Source organism: Vespa mandarinia, chromosome 10, assembly GCF_050613455.1.
Source record: "Vespa mandarinia isolate Hongniang chromosome 10, ASM5061345v1, whole genome shotgun sequence".
Classification (NCBI taxonomy): Eukaryota; Metazoa; Arthropoda; class Insecta; order Hymenoptera; family Vespidae; genus Vespa; species Vespa mandarinia.
This window is the reverse complement of record NC_140819.1, coordinates 7,810,001-7,825,381: the sequence shown is the minus strand read 5'-3', so window position 1 is coordinate 7,825,381 and position 15,381 is coordinate 7,810,001. Positions and strand designations below refer to the sequence as shown.

The following is a 15,381-nucleotide window of genomic DNA, read 5'->3' as shown; positions in this document are numbered from 1 at the left end:
ACTACACTTTCACCTCCTCTTCTCCTCCTCCTTCTTCTTCTCTTACTTCTCTTTTTACTACCACTACTCTTCGCTTTTAAGCCGACAACTAGTCCAAGAGGATGGTTTAGAGATGAGACATGCGGATTTCTAGTGGAAAACTCATCCCAAGAGTACTTCATTTCGGAGTGCCTACAATCGAGATAGTTGACAGAGTTCGAGGGATAATCTTCCGTTTGGAGGGAGGGAAAGTAATGGAACGGAGGTTTGGCTTTAACTAGAGACTTCTCTCTTTCTCTTTCTCTTTCTGTTCTATTACATTGACAGAAGACTGTTAATTCGTTAGCGTAGCTTTTCGACGCATTTCATTTGCTAAATTTCATGGGGAGGGGGTGGGGGAGGGACCAAACGTTAGCTCTCGAAATACGCGCTTTCAAGCATCTATATCTCTTTCTTCCTTTTCGTTTGTTAGCGAAAATAGTCCTTTCTCTCTCTTTCTTTCTTTCTCTTTCTCTTTCTAAGCTAGTTCTAGCTTTCGTAGATATTTGGATTAGAATTACCTTGGCTTCGGATTTCATTTTCCATTTTCGAGAAATTCCGGCTACGTCTAACGATCTTCTGATGGGCTTGATATTTCTCGTAGAGTAGATTGAACGATCACGAGATAAATTCTCGCTCTCTCTTTCTCTCCCTCTCTCTCTCTCTCTCTCTTTCTATCTCTCCTTCTCTCTTCTTCACTCTCTGAGAAACGCTTGATCGATATTCGCAAGTTCACAAACTAAAGACGATAACTATAAGTATCTTAATTATAAAGCGATTGTTAGTACGTAAGGTGTAAGAGCGTTACCGTGTTAAGAAAGTTGGGTGAGATAAATTTTCGATTTCGTTATTGCTACTTCATACGATTATCATGCGAGAACGAAAGTAATGAACTTGTTATTTGAAAGTAAAGTGAAATAAATTTATATCTAAATAATTAATAATTCGAAAGAGTAAATTGCGAGATAATTTATCATTAATAATGTATTTAAGATGAGAATAATTATATTGTTCTTAATTATTAAAGAATATTATATAGATATATTCATAGTCTGAACGATCTTGTCTCTTCTATGATAGAGTACTGGCACGTTGTTGAATTATCATCGTTGAAGAAAAATGATCGATAGAAATGTTTTAAAAATAATTGTCTTGTAGCTCGTAAAGCTGGCTCGTAGGTTCGTTCGTTTGTTCGTTCTTGAAGTCTCTCCATATACATTGGAAACAAGTATAATGACTCGGCAATGATACATGCTCGTGGTAATAAGAATGAGATGGTGAAGTAAGGGAGGTACGATGGAGACAAGATATAGTCAGAGTTAATATTATCCTAAGAAGACGAGCCTAATCAGCGATACTGACGTTGCAGCGTTGCAGTGACATCGCAGAAGAGTTGAAGGAGAGAGAGAGAGAGAGAGAGAGAGAGAGAGAGAGAGAGAGAGAGAGAGAGAGAGAGAGAGAGAGAAAGAGAGTGAGTGAGATATATAGATAAATCGAAAGAAGGACGGTTAATATTGCTGACTAGATTATTATAATTGCAAAACGATAGTGAACAACGAGTCTCCAAGATGCTTTCGACTTATGAGAGCGCGCAAGCATCACGAGAACGCTCATTAAACTAGTTCATTACACCTGCTTCTCTTAATGGCTCTCACTTACCAGATAGAGATGGGAATAGAGATGGAGATAAAGAGAGAGAAAAAAGAGAAAGAGAGAGAAAGAGAGAGAGTTCAAAGTCCAGAGAGAACTAGATGAGAACTTTTGGCATGATAATTAAACGGTTTAACGAATGTAAATTACGATTTAGTTTTTAACCACTATATGTAATTATATATATATATATATATATATATATATATATATATTTAAATATTTTGTAATATAATATATTACGTAAATTTATTACTTAAGATTGTAAGATTGATTCTACAAGAACACACGGTATTAATTTTAATTTGATTGTCAACGACAAGAAAATTTTGAATTTAAAGAATTTCTCTCTCTCTCTCTTTCTCTTTCTGATGTACTGTTAGTAAAAGTATTTAATCAATAGAAAGAAAAAGATTGGACACAAGAGAGAGAGAGAGAGAGAGAGAGAGAGAGAGAGAGAGAGAGAGAGAGAGAGAGAGAGAGAGAGAGAGAGAGAGAGAGAGAGAACAGTCGTAAAGTTCGATGGAAATTGATCCGTACTATCCCAAGTACCTCTAGTAAAAAAGATGGAGATAGAGAGAGATAAAGTGAGAGAGAGGAGAGAGAGAGAGAGAGACGTACATATACTCTTGTAGAATTGAAACGGTAAGAATTTTATTTCACTTCGCGGGCTTGTCTCCCGAGGGAAACTAGAGATAACGCCCTTGGGAGCATCCTCGAGACAATAGAGACGACAGGAAAGCGTGTAGCTAGCACAGAAAACAGTATTTCATCTGTGGCATAGCGGAGATTTATTTTCACGTCGGAAACCTGATTTCAATGAATATAAATGTAACTTTAGGTGAATTACTTTGAATTTGAAATTCTCTCTCTCTCTCTCTCTCTCTCTCTCTCTCTTTCTCTTCCTCTCTCTTTTTATTTCTTCTAGCGTCTTTTTCTACACACCTACAGGTAATTTTCTACGAAGATTTTTCATTGGAGGTTAATGCGATTTTAACGCGTCGTCTTATGTTGGATATTTCTATGGGAAAAAAAAAAAAAGAAAAAAAAAAGAGGAAAAAAAAGAAAGAAAGAAAAAAGAATATAACAGGGAGAAATGTATCAATCGAAAGCGCTTTTCATTACGCTGTTGGATTAAGTGCAATTTGTGCAACGAGAAGAACGCGAGAGTAACTTTTAAAGACTAAAGAGGAGATGTTATTTCAAATTCTCCAAGATCTTGTAAAGCCAATTAAGATCTTTACCGCGGAAAGATCTTTAACGATATCCAACATGCAATCAATGCTTGGAATGAGCGAAGGGAAGTGACGTTCCCTGTAACTCTTTTCTCTCTCTCTCTCTCTCTCTCTCTCTCTTTCTCCAATGCATAGGGCGGATCTTTTATTTTCCTTATCGAGTGTTGATCGAGACAAGTATTTCCTCTTCGAGAGAAATTCCTATCTTCCTTATGTTTAAGATAAAATCAACAAAAGTGGAGAACGATCGTTTTTAGCTGGTCCAATGTATCGTAAGAATTTTACGAAGAAAATATTTCCGATAATTTCTTTTTCTTTTCTTTTTATTTCTTTCATTCTTTCTTACTTTTTCTTTTTTTTTTTCTTCTTCTTTATAAACCGCGGGTTAATTAAAATTGACGTTGATGGAAAACCGATGTCACGAGAAAACGTCAAATAAAAGGAAAAAGAAAAGAAAAGAAAAGAAAAAAAAAGAAAAAAAAAGAAGATATAATACAGATACACAGCTGGTATAAGACGTTTCCAACGGAAATGGAATGAATCATTACAAAGATTTCGAAACTTAATCACCATTATCATCGTCGTCATCTACGAGAGGTTATGGATTAAAGGAATCCGACAAGGAGAGAGAGAGAGAGAGAAAGAGAGAGATACACGCAAAGATGCACAGGAACGTGTCATCGTTTCGACCGATAGCATTGCCAAGTTTAATGGCAGACTAGCCAGAGTTAGGATTGAAATCAATAATTACGATAACAGAGTTGCGGTAACTGTAGCGTCACACGTTTCGGGGAACGTGATTTAGAGGCTGACAATGCCAATGCCCGTTGACCCCTTTTCCGAACGTAACTACCCTGCGGCTTATTAAACTGTGACCATACTAACAAGAGAGACAATGACAGAAACAGAGAGAGAAAAGAGAGAGAGAGAGAGAGAGAGAGAGAAAGAGAAAGAGAAACGAAAGCCAAAGATCGATGGAAACGCAAATTTACAACGAAAGCGAAAAATATTGAATGACTGTTGTAATAAAATCAACGTGTTTCAGTTATGACCATTTAACGTTAACATTCTCAAAATTAACACGCTTTACCAATGCCATGAGAATTACTATGTCAAATTGCTACGATGACAAATCGATTTGAACATTTGAAATACCATACTTTTAATATCTAAAAGGAAAAAAAAAACATAAAAAGAAAAAAAGAAGAAAGAAAATAAACAATACACTTCCTATAGACGTTCTCGTCGAATTTTTGTTTGCTTGTTTCCTTTTTTCGTTTGTTTTTTCTACGCAATAAACGCATAAACACACTTGAGACCATTTTACATGTGGGCAAAGAGAAATAAGTTATAAAGTTTTTTCATGGTCTCGTCGAGATTACTTTGCGAGACAACTCAGATGTAAAAAAAAAAAAAATAAAAAATAAAAGGAAATACTTTTTCAATATGTGGATACCATATATGGATATCGTTAATATTAGCAATGAAAAAAGTTTACATCTTTTTTTCGTAATTCTTGTCGAGACAACGAAAAAGTCTGAAATTTTTTTGTTACCTTCTACCCGTAGTATTCAATACTCGCACACTATAATTATAATTATTGTTACTCTACAACGAGGTGCATGTAAAAAAGATACCTTTATAATACTTTTTTTTCGTAGTCTCTTCGAAACTTATTTAAAAAAAAAAAAAAAAAAAAAAAAAAAAAAAAAAAAAAAAAAAAAGAATAGAAAAAAAGGTGAAATTTTTTACTGTATATCTAATGTAATGAACACTCTATTTGGTTTCATTTTAAAAATTTTATTGTCTGCAAGACATTGGTGAAAAAAAAAATACTTTCTCAATACGTACTGTATAAGGACATCTCATATATACCGTTGAAATATTCAACTAGCGAGTTAAGCAGGTGCCGTATAAAGACATAGCTGACCTACATAAATTTTTACAATTCACTCAGTTGAATCCATAATGAACGGGTGACCTACATAAATTCTCAAAATTTAGACGGAACTTGGGGAATCCATTGAAACATACATATGTATGTATTTTTTTAACAGATATTATATTATATATAAATTTTTATTTATCTGATCAGTAAAGATAATTAAAAATCAAGGATTACGTGATCTATAATACGTATTGATATTTTATCGCGAATATCGATTATTCATTTAAAATACTGATTGAATGTTGAAAAATATTGACCCCAATAAATAGCAATTGTATATGTAAATATATCGATGATCTATATAGGAATTATTTTAAACATTTATAGATCGAGAGTCACTTTGGAAAAGAATTCATTTTTGGCGACCCATTTTCTTGTAATGCATTTTTTAAAAGGAAAATAGGAGGTGTAAAGTATCAGAAAAAGAATTGGTGATGATGGCGTTGATGGAGTTGGCGTGATCCGTCAAAATAATATTACTTCAAAATCAAACAAATCTCTTTCTTGTGTACTTAGAGGAATAATTGTTTGCATTGACACGACACAATTTACTCACCGTCATGTATTCGATTTCATTCCCGCACGATACTATCTCTTTTTGCTTGTAATTAAGCGTTATATGGTTCATTAACTGTGTCCAATAGTTACAGACAGGCAAGTGAAGAGCGAGAGAGAGAGAGAAAGAGAGAGAGAAAGAGAGAGAGAGAGAGTGATTGTGATACTATTCGGACACATTTCTATCGTTAAGTAACTAGAGCGAGAATACTCGCGAGAATAGTTGCGGAGGATCCCATGATTCTATTAAAAAAATTAATAAATAAATAAATAAATAAATAAATAAATAAAAAATTAATAAATAAAAGAAAACACCCTGGAGACTCTCGTTGATTGTTTAAAATACATTGATCGTATCGTATCGTATAATATCGTTCCTTAATAATAATTTGATGTTTTTATCTTCCTATTTTGGAAAATATTAATCAAAACTCTTCGGCAGCAATGTAAAATTGTAATTAATCATTGGCGTTGATTGTACGTAGGTACATCTCCATCCATATTAAAATGGAATTTTCCAATTTTTCGGGAGAATGTAATTGAGAACATTCATATTGCATTCATTGGCTAATAAAAGTTAAAATTTTCGAGTAGATTTCTGGTCCGCTTGTAATTGTCAGAAGCAAAAACACAAGGATGTATTTCCACTGGCATTTTACTCTATTTACTCTCTTCTTTCCCTCCTTCCCTCTCTCTCTCTCTCTCTCTCTCTCTCTCTCTCTCTCTTTCTTTCTCTCTCTCCCACGATTCATTGCATTCGAAACGGAATTCGATTGTGGAACGCTCGTAATACACTCGGATTGCTTCCTGTAGTAGCGATATCACGGAGTATTACCGACGTAACGTTAATAATCTCTAAACACGTGAATCGATAATACTCTGAAAATAATAGCCTCTCTAGGAAACATATATATATATATATATATATATATATATATATATATATATATCACTCGAATACTGCTTATCGTCCTCGATCGATCACAATGGTGAAAGATAATATAACATTCAATCGAGCGTATCGAAAAAGAGCTTTGATTTTAATAAAAGAATAATTTCGATTTAAAATAATTGTACGCACTCGAGTATGGTTCCACCATTCGCAATATGTTACGCGAAGGATTGAAACTCAGAATGACAGAGAGAACTACGGAGGAGTTTTTCGAGTTTAATGCTAATTTCGAAGGCACGGCCTGTTCCGAGCTTTATGAAAATGAAGCTTCTGCAGCCACGAAGTATGCGCATTACGCAGTTATATGTCGCACGCCCATACACATACACACACACACACACACACACACACACACGTATTTACATGCTCGCGAATGGGCACATGAGAACGTCAAACTTTACTTCTCGTTTCGCGTTCTCCAACATCGAAATTCTGACTTACGAATATCGGATGTTACAGTTCGTTCAACTTCGATCGAATCCCCGTTGGGATATGATCTGCGAGAAAATGAATCGAACATTCTTCATCAAAATCGAACATTTCTACAACACTAAAATATATTATTCCTAGATTTTCTAGATTTTCTCTTTTTCCCTCTTGAAGGGAAATGAGTGATTGTAAAAAAAAAAAAATATATATATATATATATGCAGGCATATAGCAGGAAATTGATGAAAATTGTAGATACGAGATATCGAAAGATGAGTATCACTAGACACTCGAATCGTTCTGCTTCCTTTGAAGCATAATCAAGCCAGTGGCGATAGCTGTGGCAGACAATAATCGGCTAGCTTACCACCGGTTAGTGGCTAAATCGGAAAAGTTTCTGCCGCCTTCGAAGGTTCGCCAAGAGAGAACGAACAAGAAGGAGAGGAGAGGAGAGGAGAGCCGGAGGAGATGGAGGATATTCTCTACTTCCTCTTGGAACTGTCGGCAACTCGGATTAGTTTTAAAGTAAGAGTATGCTTTAGTTTGCCCTTCTTCGCCACCTCTCCTCTACCTCTTTGCCATCCGTTTTCTCTCTCTCTCTCTCTCTCTCTCTCTCTCTCTCTCTCTCTCTCATACTCTTATATCTCTTCGACCGTGACTCGAGAGCGGTTTCACGACATCTTGACAAACTTCCTCTATTTCATCCTCCTTCTGATTCCTTCTCTATGATTTCGTTGCTTCGGGATTCTAGAGGAATATATCGTCCCTACTAGCTATCTCGGCCAATCTTTCTACCTAGTAGCTAGCTAGCTAGCTAGTAGTATACCGACTTTTCAACCGTCCAATTATAGTCGTTTCAGACTACTGCACTTGACATTTGTGCAACGTATTCAGAATAAAATCTTACGAATAACGTAAGATCAAACTAGTGAAATCAACTGATACGCTTGAGGTTCTTCTCTTTTTCTTTTTCTTCTTCTTTTTCTTTTTCTTCTCTTTTGTTTTTTTCTTTCTTTATTATTTTTCATATTACGTGGAGGGATGGCAGGGAAACATTGTCCAATATATATATGTATATATATATATATATATATATATATATATATATATGATTATTACTTTCTCATGATCTCTTTCTTTCTTTCTTTCTTTTTATTTAATGTGAAATTTCTTTCCACTTTGACAGATCCATTAGTTATGCACGCGAGCAGGAAGAACTTTTGCGGAAATCAATTTCCACAGGCCATAACATTATTTCAGTATACAGTATGTAGTATATAGTTATATGTCTATATATATACATATACATATATATATATATATATATATATATGTTTGTATGTAAGTTTAACGAGTTTCCCTCCTTCTCATTCTTCAGGTATGTATATACATAGACATATCTCTGAGCAGCCGTCTTTCTCTATTCACTCGCAACAATGTTGATCGAACGAACGGATAATTCTCATAGTCGTCCGAGAAATGAAATCGCGTGCAATCACGAAGTTCGAGGTAAAAACGTGTTCATACACATATGCAGGTATATATCATGTAGGATAGCTAAGGGAGAGTAGGAAAATCAAAAATTCAATTAAAAAAAATCATTTCTTTTTTATCTTCGAATCGATCTTCCGAATTTCATTGCAATTTCTAAGAAAATATACGTGTATATATATATATATATATATATATATATATATATATCCTTTCTAAAATTTTGTAGATTCTTTTATAGATCAGAGATTTTTAATGGAACGTTTTTTTTTTTTTGGCTTCAGATACCACGAAATGTTGTCGTTTTGTTGAAGCAAATTGCATCGTTGAGCTTAATATAGAGAAAACGTTGATCATCTTGAAATGAAAATTTGAAGAATGCTCTTAGTTCGGTACGTTTTTCACGAATGATAGTTATCGAAAAGACGAAAGAAGAAAAGCCCCGGCTCGTTTCCTTCGATCCTTTTCTTCTCTTTCATAAAGCAGTCGTTGGAAAGGCGTAAAGCTCCGTATTTATGAGATTACTCTTGAAAGGGTCGATCCATTTTTAGAACGCTCTCTATGGCATACAGGAGCACCTTATTATCTGAAAATCCAGGGTACCAGTGGCGTCGATAGGTACCCTTACCATTTATATAGACGTGCCTTTTTATCGATCCCTCCCCATTTTGGCATTTACCGTGGCCGTTTTCCTTTTTTTTTTTCTTTCCTTTTTTTCCCCCTCGCTATCGTTACAGGACAGAAGGGCCAAAGGTATTAATATGAATATTTGAAATTGATCTATGTGACATAGGACGGTGAATAATTTCAATGATTTTTGTCGTTTACAAATCTATTTAATCGTTTCAATATTCAAATAACTACATATATATGTATATATATATATATAATAATAATATCCTGGAGGAAAAAGAAAAATGAAAAAAAATTTAATATTACCTTTCGTTTTTGAACAATACGAATCTTATGAAGGATAAGAAAAAGTAGTTTGGCTTAAGTCACTTGATATTACGTATTCATTTTAAGCTATACGTTACGTTATTATACTCTTGGAAAGCTCTAGAGGAGAGGATGTGGACACGCCTTTCGTACGTACAAATGGTCTACGGCTTCTAAAGGATAATCCGAAGTGACGAATGAAATTATATGTGCAAAGGATCAGTAGTCGGACCATCAGAGATTGAAGTAAGAAAAGATCTTTCTTTTCATCTTCTCCCTCTCTCTCTCTCTCTCTCTCTCTCTCTCTCTTTCCTACTTTTTAACGCTCATTTATTTATTTTTTTTTTCTTTCATTGTTCTTTTTTCTTTCTTTATCAATGATTTATCCTTAACACGAGAATATTTTTTTCCATCTTTTTCTTTAATTTTTCTAACTTCAGTTTGGAATTCATTTTGTTTCTCCCATTTAAAAGATAGGTATTTAAGATATGTAAAAGGAATAGAAATAAGAGAATCTTCTTGAAGGACTCGAATCCGTAAAATCTAAGACGACTACTCGTTCTGGGACCTTTTGGTCTTTCTCTAAGCTAGGCAATAGTGCCTGACGTCTTCACGGTTGGTGCTTCGGATGCATTAGTATGCCGGCGTCGCACGTACGGCTAGGACTATACGAGGCCCCTAGCACTTGAGTATTATTCTGAAATATGACGCCAAATACCATTCGCCTCGGGTTACAGCGGAACGCGTTTTCTCCGACGCCTGGACGAGTTACGATTTCGCATAACCGCGTGCCATGCGCTTACAACGGTATGTCAGACTGTTGCAAGATAGAGAGGGAGAGGGAGAGAGAGAGAGAGAGAGAGAGAGAGAGAGAGAGAACGAATCGACTGTTTTGCTTCTTTTTCTTTTTGTCTTTTTTTCTTATCGTTCTTTTCCTTGTTTTTTCTTTTTTGTTTTTCTTTTTTTTTTTTTTTTTAGATCTACGAGAGAATTCGATATAAATAAATAATAACCTGTTAAGTATTTGGTAGGAAAATATTTGTACAGACAGAAGTATCTCGTAGATCGTAACGTGACGATACGTATGACCTGATCGGATGTTTATGTTTCTTTTATACATTATTATTTCTCGTATTTAGTTGAACGTGTGGCACAGTCGTTACTACGTCGTAGCAGAGTCAACATTGAAGGTGGTCTTCTCGTCTAGAAAGGTCTAACAATAATTATATTTTAATTTTAATTTTATTCTCTTTTATATTTTCTTTATATCAATAGATAATGCATTATTATGCATATATATATATATATATATATATATATATATATATAAAATTATCATATTGATTATATAATAACCATAATTATAATTAGAATTGTAAGTTAGAAATATTTAAAATAGATTATTTATTAAATGTATGCTTTAAATGATGCGTAATAAAAAATGATCGTGAAAGATAATGAAAATTTTTCTTCCGATAAATCAATCCGCTATTAATACTATACATTAGATATATAAGAAGAGAGTATATCTTTATCGTGTAACAAATTCGAGACCGAATCGCTTATACGATTATATTATGCGTAACTTCTCGCCATTTTCTCTGCTTAATCTCGTTGGAATTAGATTATGTAAATATCCATGGCTGTTTCGCTTGCCAGCGAAATATTATTCCTGACTCGAGAGTTCTTTCTTTATTCCTGGCATCCGCCCGTTCTCCGCCCTCCTTTCTTCCCCGTCCTTCGTAATTAGCATAAGCATTCGTCCTTGTTTATCGCAATACTATTTTCTTTCGAAATTATATTTCTGTACTTTGTAATATCGTTCCCTGACTTTTTCACTGCTCTTCTAAACGTTTTAAGAGAGAAAGAAAGAGAGAGAGAGAGAGAGGGGGGGAGAGAGAGACGACGACGATTTAAAGCATCTGTCGTTTATTTCATTCTTTCTTTATTTCTTTCTTTCTTTCTTTTTTTTATCGTTCCTCGCTATAAGCGAAACTTTTTAACGTAGACATGAACGTCAGCAGTATATTATTTTCAGAATCAATTTCTAAGGTGTTAATGAGTAATTCACTTTATAGGTTTCCTACGGGGAATATAATCAAGACGATGAAAATTTGTGTTTACAGGCACATAAACGTTATTTCACGTTACGCACGGTTCTTATATTTTAAGATCGTAAAATAATAAGAGAAGGAAATATATAGATATAAATTTATCTAATAAATATGATAGAATTTCGATTTAAATCGATAATAAATCGATTTTTAATCGTACGTGTATTATTAGAGAAGTAATAATTCGTTAAAGGATAAAATCATCAAGCCGATTGAATTTTCATTGATCGTTATCGTTATCGTTATCGTTATCGTTATCGTTTATATTTATCCTATGTACATATGTATAAACGTTGAATGAGAAATCATCTTTTATCGATAAGTTTTTATAAATCTATCATACGGATCCTTCGTAAAATAATTTTTTCATATTTACAAACTCGTGGAAATCTGGATGAGAATGTACTTACGGATTATCGTTCTTGATCATTGTACCGACGATCGCGTCAGAGGTAGAAGGAGATTTATGAAAGATCAAAGAGACTGATCTTTTGCATGGGCAACTCGTTTCTCACGTGCAATTATCAGGCAGATAATGTTTAACGACCACGTGGCACGCAGTACAACGCGCTTTGCAATTTATAGTTGTACGCTCTAAATTACAAGCTCCGTGTCTAGCATAGAATTTCTTTTTTTTTTTTTTTTTTTTTTTTTTTTCTTTTTTTTTCTTATTCTTTTTTTTTTTTCTCTTTCTTTCGTTTTTCCCTCTCCGACTCACCTGCCCCGAAGCTTCCTTTTTTCTTTCTTTTTCTTTCTTTCTTTTATTTTATTTTTTTTTTCTTTGTTCTTTCCTTTTCGTTTCTGTGATCGCGTTGATTGTAAATAAAAAGGAATGAATAGGAAGCTAGAAAAAAATTCGAAAACTAGATTCGAATGAAGATAAACTGTTTCTCCATGCATAAGTATAGTAGTTGATTCTTGATTATCACGATCGTTCGAGGGAATATCTTTATCGTAGAGAGAGAAAAAAAGATACACACACACACACACACGCAAACATTATCATTCGAATATACATTCATTTATATTCGAATAATTTATTATCATGTTGAACATTGACTCGTACGTTTTTATATTATATTTTTAATAAAGTTCAGTCGAAAGGGAATTATTATCAATCGACAGTCATTGCGTTTAAACGTTGATTAAAAATAAAAGATAATAGAAAATTATAAGAGAGAAACGTATGTACGATGTGCGCCATTCGCTTAGCATAAAACCGAAGGAGAAGATTTTGCTTCATTGTGTGTATGCATCAGAGAGAGAGAGAGAGAGAGAGAGAGAGAGAGAGAGAGAGAGAGAGAGAGAGAGAGAGAGAGAGAGAGAGAGAGAGAGAGAGAGAAAGAGAGAGAAAAAAAAGAAAGAAAGAATGAACGAATGAAAGAAAGATAGAAAGAAAGAAAAGCGAAAGAGAAAGAAGGAGAGAGACAGAGAAAGAAAGAGAGAGAGAGAGAGAGAGAGTATGAGAAGATGGGGTCACGGAAGTGGCAAGACTCGGAGTCATACATTTACCTTCTCGAACGAGCGAAAGCTTGTCGATTCATCGGCATTTAAACGTTCAAAGCGCATCACGAAAGAAAAAGTTGGACGTGCATGCGAGATTTTTTTTACTTTTTATTCTTTTCATTTTTCTCTTCTTTTTTTTTTTTTCTTTTTCTTCTTCTTCTTCTTCTTCTTCTTCTTCTTCTTCTTCATGCGTCAGAACGAATATCTATATCCATGATGATCTATCCTTCTGTGAAGAACCCAATTTGAATACGATATCGTTGAATACGATTTATCGTTTAAATGATTGGATTTTTATTTCAGACATTTCATGGAATTTGACGAACTCGACTAGTCGTTTCGATTAGGCTCAGCTGTTCCATTCGAAGACATTTATTATGGAATTAAATTGAATCGTGCCGGGAGAAAAGAAGCTTTTTCCTTCTGTCTCTTTTTTCATCTTCTTTCTTTTTTTTTTTTTTTTTTTTTATTTTCATCTTCTTTTTCCTTCCTTTTCTTTCCTTTTTTATACTTTTATACACATCCATCCCCCTTCTCGTTATTCGAAGGATAAAATACGCTTATAGTGTCTTTCCTGTCTGTCGTAATGGACGATCGAAGGGAGCTTAACGCGAGAGATCGACAAGCTTGTTTTGAACAAAAAAAAACAAAAAAATACATGTTTATATATATATATATATGTATGGACATATATATCGATAGAGTTCTATAATTATAGGATAGGAATGGATTTACTATGTTCGATGGCAGAATATTCTCAGAGTCGAGTTCTACAAACGTGTTTTTTCGATATGCGATGAACAAAAACAAAACAAAAGAAAAAAAAGGAAAAGTCTCGTTCGATCATACATCGAACTTTTTGCAAAAAATGAAATGAAAGTAAAAAGAAGAAAGAAGAGTAAAAGAAGGTTTATATCTGTTGAAGTTTACTTTTGTACTTGTACATTTTTATTTGCTTTATTCTCATATTTTTATCATATTTCATACATCTACGTGAAAAGCTACGGAAATGAAGTCATTGGGAAAGAGAAAGAGAAAGACAGAGAGAGAGAGAGAGAGAGAGAGAGAGAGAGAGAGAGAGAGAGAGAGAGAGAGAGAAAGAAATTAAAATGACATTAATTGGTGACGAATTGAAAACGAATAATTAAAGCATTGATTGTTACGTGATAGTTCAATAGCCGCTAATGCCGACCAACGTTTTAATAATATCGATGCCAAGCTTCGATAAATAGATCAAAGATTATATGTATGTGTTATTTATATAGATGTATACACGTATGTATATATGTGTGTGTGTGTGTGTATGTAGATACGTATGTATGTGTAGACGTTTTCTGCTGGTTAAATAAAAGAGTGATAAACTTCTCGCAGTATCGAATGATTTAAATTAAACGTATCTCACAATCTCGGATTTCTCTTTCCATCGAGAGAGTTAGAAAACAGAAAAAGAGAGAAAGAGAGAGAGAAAGAGAGAGAGAGAGAAACGATATATCTCTTTTACATCGATTTGCAATAAACTCTATTTGTCGGCTTGAAAAGCTCTTATTAAAGAGCCATGAGTCCTGGAAGAACTTTTTTTTCTTTTCTGAAGATGATAACCGGCTTTAAAACTAAACACGAAACTGGGACGTAGCGCTTTCAGGGAGAGCAAGATGGGAGAATGCTTTTCATTAAATTGCTAATGATTTTATGAGAGAGAGAGAGAGGGGGGGAGAGCAAAGAGATACAAAGAAAATGGGAAAGTGGTCAAGAAAAAAAAAAATAAGCGTGTCAAACTTTAAAGTTATCGATAAACTTTGTCTTACATGTTTGTAGACAATTGACCCGTTTATCCTTCCTTTTCTCTATCTATATACTTCATGATCTAGATTTCTATTGCAATTATATCATTTTCTTCTTCTTTTCTCTCTTTTTTTTTTTTCTTTACTTTATCGAACGATACAGATATGAAGATAATCAACGTCGTATAATTTAAATGAAAACGGCATAAGATCGATCAGGATCGTGTATATTTAATCAGAATATTCTCGAGGAAACTTAATGACAGTTCATCATGTAACGTCCATATATATAATATATATATATATATATATATATATATATATATATATATATATATCATATCTTATATATCAAATCATCTTGACTATTAAATATTAGCATATTCGATCTTGCGGAAGAAAGTGATTTTCTTGCTGACTATTCGACATACGATCTAGAGTTAAATAGAGGATATCGAATTAACGCTTAACGATATTACGACGTTGTGTACGTCGGGCTGCTTTTAAATGAGAAAATTTCCGTCGTAGTCTTGGAAAAAGAGGAAGATTGTTGATGGAGAAAAAAAGTAAAAAGATAAAGAAAAAAAAAAAAAAAGAAGAAAAGAAAAAGAAAAAACAACAAGAAGAAAAAAAGAAATAAAAAAGGAAAAGAAGGAGAAGAAGAAGAAACGAAAAAACAAGACTGAAAGAGGAGAAAAAAAAAGGAAAGAAGAAATGAGAGGGAAAAGAGGAACGACGAGAAGGATGAAGGAAAGAGGGGGAA

At 33.8% G+C, this 15,381-nt stretch overlaps 1 protein-coding gene across 3 annotated transcripts in view; it reads right to left on the bottom strand.

Moving 5' to 3' along the window:
* The window catches only part of twin (CCR4-NOT transcription complex subunit 6-like twin), a 324,109-nt gene that overhangs the window by 31,336 nt on the left and 277,392 nt on the right, over positions 1-15,381 (bottom strand). The gene's annotated exons all lie outside the window — the stretch shown is intronic.